The 9,947-nt window shown below is 33.5% G+C and overlaps 1 protein-coding gene and 1 pseudogene across 1 annotated transcript in view; both read left to right on the forward strand.

Moving 5' to 3' along the window:
- IL1RAPL1 (interleukin 1 receptor accessory protein like 1) overlaps nt 1-9,947 on the forward strand; it is a 1,227,390-nt gene that overhangs the window by 458,397 nt on the left and 759,046 nt on the right. The window lies entirely within an intron of this gene.
- LOC120598481 (uncharacterized) lies at nt 7,334-7,452 on the forward strand (annotated as a pseudogene).

The raw sequence follows: 9,947 nt of genomic DNA on the forward strand, positions 1-9,947 counted from the left end.
GTTAAAATAGTTTGACAACCAGTGAGAGAGCTTGTGAGGCTCAGGGTAACCGAATAGTCGCATTTTATAGAAATGACTAGACCTAGGTTCTAAAATTAAGATATCTCCTTTGGAAAATATGCAACTTAACAAAAGAAATGGGCTATCTTCTTCAATGTAAGGCTTTTAAATCGATAGAATATCTTTTTAGGATATTCATACATGAGAATTTTTACTTTTGTATTAGTTTAACAAACACCTAGGGAGTCCCAACAGTTAAGTTTATAAAATTAAAAGAAAAACAGAGAATGGTGGCTTATTTTCATATTGAGCACATTATCTGGTGTTCTGAGGAAAGCCAGTGACCATTTATTTTTTCAATTGAGATTCCACTTAAATTAAAGGGATACATAGATAAATAAGGGCAGTGCACTTGAGAAGCTTAATGTTAGTAGTGAAATAATAGAATTCTATTAGAGTAGACTAATAGAATTGTAATAGAATTTTAAAATGAAAATATCTATTAAATATAACATAACTATATAACATACCTATAATGTTGTATTCTGTAGAACTTGAACACTTCAGAATTAATCTAGATAAGCTGGATGTGCTTTGATCAGATGTGCAAAAGGGTGAAATTATAAATGGGCAGCTGGGCATTGTGTATATTAAAAGAACTATAGCAGTAGCAGTGAGAATGATGATGATGATGATGATGATGATGATAATGAAAACAAAAAGAAGGAAGGAAAAAAGAATATTAACTAACACTAAAATTAGCTAACACTAATGTCTGGCCTACTGCATGTCAAACATCTCTCTAAAATTTTTTGTATGTATGAACTATTTCTCACAAAAATGGAAGTATGTACTATTATCAGTTTAGTTCTCCAGTTAGGGAAATTCAGGGCAGAAGAGTTAGTCCACCCAAGTTGCACAGTCAGTAAGTATATGGTTGTTGTTAAAATCAGGGTGTGTGCATGGAATTGAATGTCAATGTTCCAGAGAAAGACTTAGAAGCATTGATGGTTTACATCACTCAAATATCTACAGTGGCCAAACAGAAATGTTTGTATATAGTATGGTGCATAACAAGGGTGGGCGGACAATATGGCAAACTGGAGAGGATACATGATAAACTGGAGAACTTATAGCCCATCTACATGTGGCAAGTAAACCCCGGCTGACTGTGGCCCTCCAGCAGTGCTGCTTCAATGTTATCACATCGTCCAAGTTTGTAAAGAATCTGAAATCTGGATTCATAAGCGAAACCTCCAGATTATTAAGTATTTGGAAAGTGAAACCTCCAAATTATCAAATAATTGAGAATTAATTAAAATTTTTAAAGATAAAATGTTAGTCGGGCTCCAGAGAAAACATCAGTCACTGAGCCCAATGCAGCCTGGTAGCCACCAGTGCACCATTCCATCATTCTGCAGAGAGATTTACTGACTTTCCCAAGTTTCTTGTAGTCTGAGCACAGAACAAAATACACAATAGTTAAGAGTCACTCTCACTCTATATTAATATTTCTAATTGCTTAGTGAGTTGATTTTCATCCTAAAATATTTGCTTTAAGCACAAACACAGGAGCGAGTAAAAATCAAAGTTCAGCATCATATTTGTAGTTTATTCCCTGAGATTTTATGCTCTGACTTTGTGAGCATCCCCGGGTTTACTCTGATTAACTCTCCTGGGCTCTGGCTGACTCAGTCCATGTCTCTTACACCAGATTATGAAGGTCCTTAGAAAAAAAAGAAAAATATTATTTCCAAACAATAAGTTATGAAGCCCTGTTAGACACCCATATGACAATATTAAGTCCTTTTTATCTGGGAATCTCAAGGTAGAACTGGGTTCATATTTCTGATAAAGTCAAATGTCATGCAATGTCTCAACAAAGACTTGACACACATACCAGGTGTTTTTTTGTGTGCTGTCTTGACCACTTCTTCCTTCCTCTTTTCCCTTTTTCTCCCTTTTATCCCCACCTAATTTGCTCAGATTCTGTGTTTTCTGGGTTCTTAATACTGTTATTTGTGATCTCTAATCCAATCATAACTTGATTGTTTTGGCGTCAGGTGCTACTTTACGAAATAAGAGATTGAAATTATAAAAACATGTTGACAAGATACAAAATGTCCTGGGAAGAGTGATGTAAATGGTGAAGAGTCTTGATACCATACCATACCATGCGAGGAATACTTAAATAACCTAAGGAAAGAAAGAATATTTAGGGGAAATGTGATGGCTGTTCTGAAATATTCAGAAGGTCAGCAATGAAACAGCTCTAGCGTTTAGCTAGTTTGAAAGTTGGACTTGAAAGTATGAAAGCTATGGGAAGTAGATTTTAGTTTAATAAATGAAATATGTGTCCATAAAGAGTGCTACCTAAACAGTAGTGGATACCCCAGAAATAGTTGAGAGTGGTATGAAGTTCCTGAACTGTCAAGGAAAATTGGCCTCTAAACGTGCTCTGTCTCAAGAAATCTAGAGGAAAGCTATTAATATAAAGTAATGCCATTATCGAAGATGATTTCTAGGCTATTATAGAAGAAACCATTTTATCTAAACTAACTATAAATATTAAAACAGATTACATCACAAATCAACATCATAGACACCCAGGGTTTGTCGCTATATAAAAGTATGAATACTTTTGTCATATTGAGTTTGTTTTTTCAATATATTGACTAACAAATGATTGAGTAAACAAACCGATACACCAGATCAGTGGTCCCCAAACTTTTTGGCACCAGGGACTGGTGCTCCTATGAGAATCTAATGCCTGATGATCTGAGGCGAAGCTAAGGTGGTGATGCTAGTGCTGGGGAGGAAATGCAAGTACAGATGAAGCTTTGCTCACTCACCCACCACTCACCTACTGCTGTGTGGCCCAGTTCCTAACAGATACCAGTCGGTGGCCCAGGGGTTGGGCAACCCTGGTCTAGAGAAAAATGTAAAGAAAAACATCAAATGTTTCTATAATGTTTCTCCTCTCGTATATATGTTTTCACATTATAAATTGGTGAGTTACATGTGATGGTTTTATTTTTAAGTTCAAAAAGTCTTCATAGCACTTTCTCCTTGCGTGGATCTTCCATAAAGCTATTAAAATGCATGCACATTATGTCTGCTTTTCAACACTCTGTACGTAGTAATATTGTCCAAAGTATATTGGCCTCATTATTGTAATCAATGTTATCAAAAGGTTATGGCAATTTTGTAGGAAAATCAGACAATTTAAGATAACTCAAGAAAAAAAAATGTCTTTTTTAAATTTTAAATTATGTGGGGAATGTTCAATCATATATTTGCTTTCACTATACAAGTCTGGCTTGGGGTATATTACAAAGTGACTGAAAAGTAAATGTTTATATTTAACTGCAGTTTTTTGCAACTTTAAGAAAATACCAGGTTATTGTAGGAAATTCTAGTTGTCTTCAGAAGTAGAGTCTAAGTAACTACCAAATAACACGTAGTTCTTTGCAAATGAAATAAAGATAATTCCCTAAACAACTTCATTTATTGTAATAAGCGATTATAAAATATCTTTATGAATAAATACCATAGACTGCATTGTAATCTGTTCTTTTTGTGGCCCAGAAAATTTTAGCTACTACTATTATTCTCTATAGACTTCAGCATGTCATGCTTCAATGTTCACCAGTTGTCAGGGAAAAATGTTTGTACCCTGGAGAAAATCGGATCAGTGTTACCTGTAAGCAAATTGATATTGATGCCTTTTGTCCTAGAAGTACACCTGCATTTTATTAATATTCGTATTTGGATCATTTTGTTTTAACTGGTTATTTTTTCAGGTTATTCTGCATGGGGTGGGAGCAGTAAAGAGGGAAGCAGAGGAAAGGGTAGAAAAACAGGTAGGCAGGTAGTCATAGAGTTATTATTCGAACATGTAATTTAAATTCGAAATCTTTTTTTTTAATGTTCTTCATAGTTATCACTAGTTTTTCTAATTGAAGGTAGAGAAATATGAATATATATATACATATGAAGGGCAGCTTCTTTCTGCTTTTCTGTACTTCCTGTTTTGTCTTAAGTTGATAGTGAATCGCTGTGCCGGAAAATGAGGAGAAACCCATATGGTTCAGTTTCACATGTTCAAAACAAATTATGCGGCTTTGTTTTCTGAGATTTTTTTTTTTTTTACTTATTTCATCCCAGGGGGATGGAAGCTTTTGTATTATTTAAGTTTTGAGGCTAGGTGTCAACAGGACCAGTCACTATGAAAGTACAACTGTTATTAAGTGGCTTACATTTGATCTTGACTCTACTGCATTCTATAACATTTGAGGTGCATACCTAAGGCTCCTTATTTCTCAGTTTTTTTTTTCCTGCATCTATTTTAGCTCTTACTATTCAGTAAATACCTCCTATTAATTAGGCCACTAGATGGTTCGAAAGAAGATTGACTTAAAGTTGGTTTGAACGCTTAAAAGAAATAGGGAGATTTGTTAAAAAGAGTTTTTAATTCCATAAATTCTCATCATATTTTTTTGCTTGTCCACCACTACCTTAGACTATTGGAAAACTCCGCTCCGCCCCCCAAAAATTATACCCTTGAGAAGAAAGCAATGCAAGTAGGAGAAACCCTTAAATACTTTATTATAAAGCTCAAAACTAAGAGGAAAATTTTTCCATTTAATTAATGAGAATACAACCCTTTAAAGGTTTGATGACTTTTGAAACTTACATACTTATATAATCTGATTTTATATGTAAAGAGGAAAAGAAGATATTTTGCTTTCATTAAAGCAAAAATGACCAAAAATGTTGACCATTCATTTGCTATCAAAGATAACTACATTTAATTCAACAGAAATGGGTTTTGAGCCTGAACGACCTGCAGCATTATAGAATTGGCTGCTGTTCTGTCAGAATCCTGACTGTTGAAAGCCAGAACTCTCCTGTATATCTAGTACAAAGATTGTGCTTAGGGTTTAAATAAAATGAAAGGAATAAGGTAGAAAATTAGAATATGTTAAAGGTTGAAAGATTTGATCCTGTGACTTTTACATAACTCGGGAAGGAAATAACCCAGTTCTTCTCTACTTTTAGTGGAAAAGCAACTCAAAATCATAGAGACTGAGAACTTTCTCTACAAGTATTTTCAAACGATTTATAAAAAGATGTTGGAGAAATTCACAGAGACCTGGATAATGTTGGAAAATCTGGCATTCAAGGCAGGACAGAGCTGCCTGATGCAACAATGCCATCTATTGGCTTCTAAGAAATGGCACTGACCACAGCTTGTTTAGAATGTCAGTAAAGGTGAGAGTTTAGCAGTTTGGAACAGGTGAATAGAAGCTTATTAAAGGAACAGATGCTATTTGCCATGTGCTTTGCTCTTGAATGCAGACCGATACATGATGCATATACTATACACATATAAACATAATGCATATAGATATGCTCATACGCATCATCAACAACCTTCTACTTTGTGCTAGATGATGAGCTTTTCTTATATATTTTCACAGTAGTTGGGTTTTGTCTACCTATGGACAAATAGGTGTCATATAGGAGGGTTTATTTTACCAGAACAGACAGCATTTTCTTTTTTTCAGTATGTTAATTATGTCTTAGTTTCTCACCCCTCCCAATCCCAGTGGTTTTGTGATTCCCAGGCAGACTTAGAATAGGAAAAGCATAAAGAACAGGACTCTTCTCAGTTGAGCTGAAAGAATTCTGCATCCAGATATTATAACCCATAGTGCGAAAGACAAATTTTGGCTGCTTTGAGGCAAGAATAAAACATTTGATTGTGTCTGTCTTAGTTTCTTTGTTTGCTTTTAAAGAATATTAAAAGATGTGTCCTATAAAATAAGTTGTAAAAGTTGGTGATCATTTTGAAAGATAAATTATTAAATAAACATGTGCCTTGTATTTATGTGCGATTCAGAAAATATACGGGAAACGTATATTATTTTGAATAATATGACTATTAAGGGGCTCAGAAGTGCAATAACTTAAAAACAATTAACATTTCAAATTTGTCTACCTAAAATGGAGCTAAAACTTAATGAAGTAATTAGTTTCCACTGCTTTTGTTTTTGAATATTGAGAGTGTGCAAAAGAATAAGGATCTTGACATGCAGGAAATTCGGATCCATTTTTTTCTTAGATTTCCTCAAAGATTGTAAAAAATATATACAAAATAATTGATTCAAGGAATTCTTGTGTTATATATAATTTATGTTAATAGTTGTGCATTCATAATATAGTTTTTGAATAGTCATTGCAGATAAAAAATTCTGTGTCAAAAAAGTAACATTTTTATTTTACTAACTTCCTTCCCTCTCGCTTTAATTAATTTTATCACTCGCTTTATATCTTGAGAGTTCTAGGCGGCACTTCCAAATTACAAATTGTAATTATTGCTATGCAACATAAGTATTTATTTGAGGATAGTAAAGACCAAGTCTTCTCATCTAAAACATTTACACAATAAGACTCTATGCAAACAAACATGTTGTTTGAATACCATGGCTCATTTGAAAGAAGAATTAAATTATAAATTAAGAACCTATTATATTGTTTTCACCTCCTGAGTAAAAATATAAGATTGTACATTGTTTTCCAAACTTAAGTTTGCCCCAGCCTATGTCTGTCACGTTGATTTTTTACCCATGCTTTATATACTTAATATCTTTCTTTAAATTGACTCTCATTTTTTTAAATGTATTTTCAAAATATATTTTAAAAGGAAAGTTTATAATACTTTTATAAATGAAGATCTAGACTTTCCATAAATAGAGGGTTATCATTTAAATTTTTAAAAATTATAATATTGTATTAATTAATATAATAAGTAAAGCATTATTACATCTAATTGATTTACCAAAAGTGAAATAATCATTTCAAGAAGAAAAATTGAACTATATTTCATCAGCCAGTAATAATGGCATATTTGGTTTAATTCATGCTAAAGTAAGGTTCTTGGTCAATGGGAAGTTTCCATTTTTTAGTTCTACTGTTAACTGGTAGTGAGAATCACAACTTGAAGATGTAAGTTTTAGGAAAGGGTAAACATTTAACTAGTTTTTCTGATAGTGTCGGGCACTAAGATTAATCCTAAACATGTTGTAAGTGACTTTCGTTCAACAAACCTTTGTGTCAAGCTTTCGTGTTAAGAAACCATTTGAAGAGCATCTGTTCTTGTGAAGAATCTAAATCACTCATTGCTGCCATGTTGCTTAAAATATCATTTTAACAGTCATATCAAATTGTTTAACCATCTCTTCATACTGTACATAGTATCTTCAGTTCTTCAAATGATTTTATAGTCAGGTCAATTAGGTAACCTTGGTTATCAATAATAATTGGGAGAGTCTACGGCCATGCCACCCTGAACAAGCCCGATCCCGTCTGATCTCGGAAGCTAAGCAGGGTCAGGCCTGGTTAGTACTTGGATGGGAGACTACCTAGGAAGACCATGTGCTATAGGCATAAAAAAAAATAAACAAATGAATAAATAAAGGATTGTAAACTGACAAGATCCTTGCAATCTGTGAGGTCAACCAAAGGTTGCCTCGCCAAAAAATAAATAATCATAATAATTGGAAGATTAAATATATGTTAGAGAGACATGTTCTCAGGATGCTGATGGGATAATGCAGAATGATCACCTTCTATAAAGGAACATTTATTATGTGTTAGGCACTGTCCTAAATGTGTTGTGTCAGTTATCATCTCATTTAACTCACACTACAGCCTTTCTAGGTGGATACTATTATTCCTCCCATTTTGTAGTTAACAACCTGAGTGTCAAATAGATGGAATGATTTGACTAAAGTCTCTTAGCTAAACTCCCTGCGTTGGTGAGCATTGACAAGATATTACATGCTACAGCTCTGCCTCGTCCAAAGGCTCCAGGCTTGGCCTGTGGGTCCTACTCAAAACTAGAATTCCAGCTAACCCAGCCCTGAGGGATCTTTTCCAAAGTTTCCTGTCTAGCCCTTCCCTGAAAACCTGGTGGCAGGGAGTCTGATCCAGGATGTGTAAGTATGATCAGGAGGAGCCAGGGAAAGATAGAATGGCAGTCTTTCTCTAAATCTTGATTGATTTCTATTCCACCTGGTCCATTCTTCCAGTTCACCTCACCCACATAACCTAAGCACCTACACTTTAGTCTGGATAACTGATCTTGTACCATGAATACACATACCCACTTCAGGGACACTGACCAGTAAAACCAGTTCCAAATTTACAAGTCTGTTGGGATGTATTTGACTTCTTATAAATATAGCTATTTTATTTTTTTGTGTGTATCTATATGTCCATTTTAAAATATGGCAGAAATGAGTTCTCTAGAAATATTAAATATGTAATGCATTTCTGAGAATTGCAATGAATGTCTGTTCATTCGATATAGCATTGTGGCGTTATTGAGTGGTTTCTTAGCTGTGTCTCAGTTCACAACTTCTTGGTTTCCTTTTATACTTTTCTATATATTTTTTTGTTTTACTTAATGGAAATGCCTATTTTGGAAGTTTTAGAAAATACACCTAAGATAAAATAAAAAATAAATAAAATCACTATTAATCTCACTGCTGAGAGATAATTACTTTTAAGATTTTTTTGTGTGTATGTGTGTATCTCTTTCTCCATTTACATTGATTTTTAATTTCAGTTAAATGAAAACTCCATTTCTTTTTTATGGCTTTTGCTTTAAGAGAGTAATTTTCCTTACCTTAGTTGAGAATATCATATTCATTTCTCTGAAAGTTTTTATTTTTTATAGATCATGTTATTTTTATTTTTAGAATAAACAAAATAGTCTTGCTTCCTCAATAAGTTACGGAAATCATATATTTTAACGAAATATGATGCTATTTTCCATGCAAAGGACTTAAATGTTTTATTTCTTTGTCCTTGCAGACTTGTTTATCTTTCTTCTTCTAAATTTTAGGAGGCTGCTGTTTTTTTCTTTTCTTGCTAAGCTGCTCTTGTTAACAGCTAGAGTCACACTGAAAAAGGCGGTTCTCACCATGTCAGTCATTTCTTCTAGAAGATAGTCTTTGCAAATGCAGAAGCCCTCTCTTAGTAATTTTGCTTTGGTGTAATTCAGTGGTTTTTAATACTGGCTGAATAACTGAATCACTAGAATGTTTAGCATTTTAAAGAGAACAAATGTTTAAGCTACACTTCAACCACAGTTTATGAGATATTCTCGGTGCTTCATGGTTGTGAAGCCCACGACAGAACCAGTTTCACTAATCCACATCATGTCATAGTATCTGGCACATTGTAGGCTTAGTAAATATGTATGTTTTAAATGAATGGAATTCTGGCAAGATTTACCCAGGTAAACCATGTGTAGGAAGCAGCACACAGAGCTTTGTTATTTGGTGACCCTAATCATTTGTATAGAAAAAATACACATATTACAATTTTCTCAAAGAATAATGATTCCCTCCCAAAAGAATTGTTTTTATACTGTGAGCTTCCAGATGTAACTTGAATTCATGGCAACACTGCATTTGCCATTTCTTTTAGTGTCTTTCGAAGAAACCTGCCTGGAGGTGAGAATTTAAGTGTTATGTTCTGTATTTTTATGAGTAGTTTTTGTTTTGTTTATAATGGCAATACAAATAATATCCAAAAATCCTGGATATATCTGATGAAAGTTTGATTGTCTAGTTGATGAGTAAATGCCTCAAGCGCTTTTTTTGTACCACTTTGAAATGGGATTGATTGAATGATAAACACAAACTTAAATTCTCTTACATTGAAAGTGGTATCAACACTCTTTGAATGTTTAATTCCCTTTGATTATCACCATGAACATTTTTTAGGATTCACTTGAAAAATATTTAACTCTTTGAAACTGGAATGCTAATGTCTATTAATATACTGATCAATGCAATACTTTACCCCCAAAAACAAAACAGTCCTGTGGTTGTTTTATCTAATCGTGAATTAAAAAAAAAAAAAAAAAAAAA

This window comes from Pteropus medius, unplaced genomic scaffold (genome assembly GCF_902729225.1).
Source record: "Pteropus medius unplaced genomic scaffold, Ma_sr-lr_union100, whole genome shotgun sequence".
Classification (NCBI taxonomy): Eukaryota; Metazoa; Chordata; class Mammalia; order Chiroptera; family Pteropodidae; genus Pteropus; species Pteropus medius.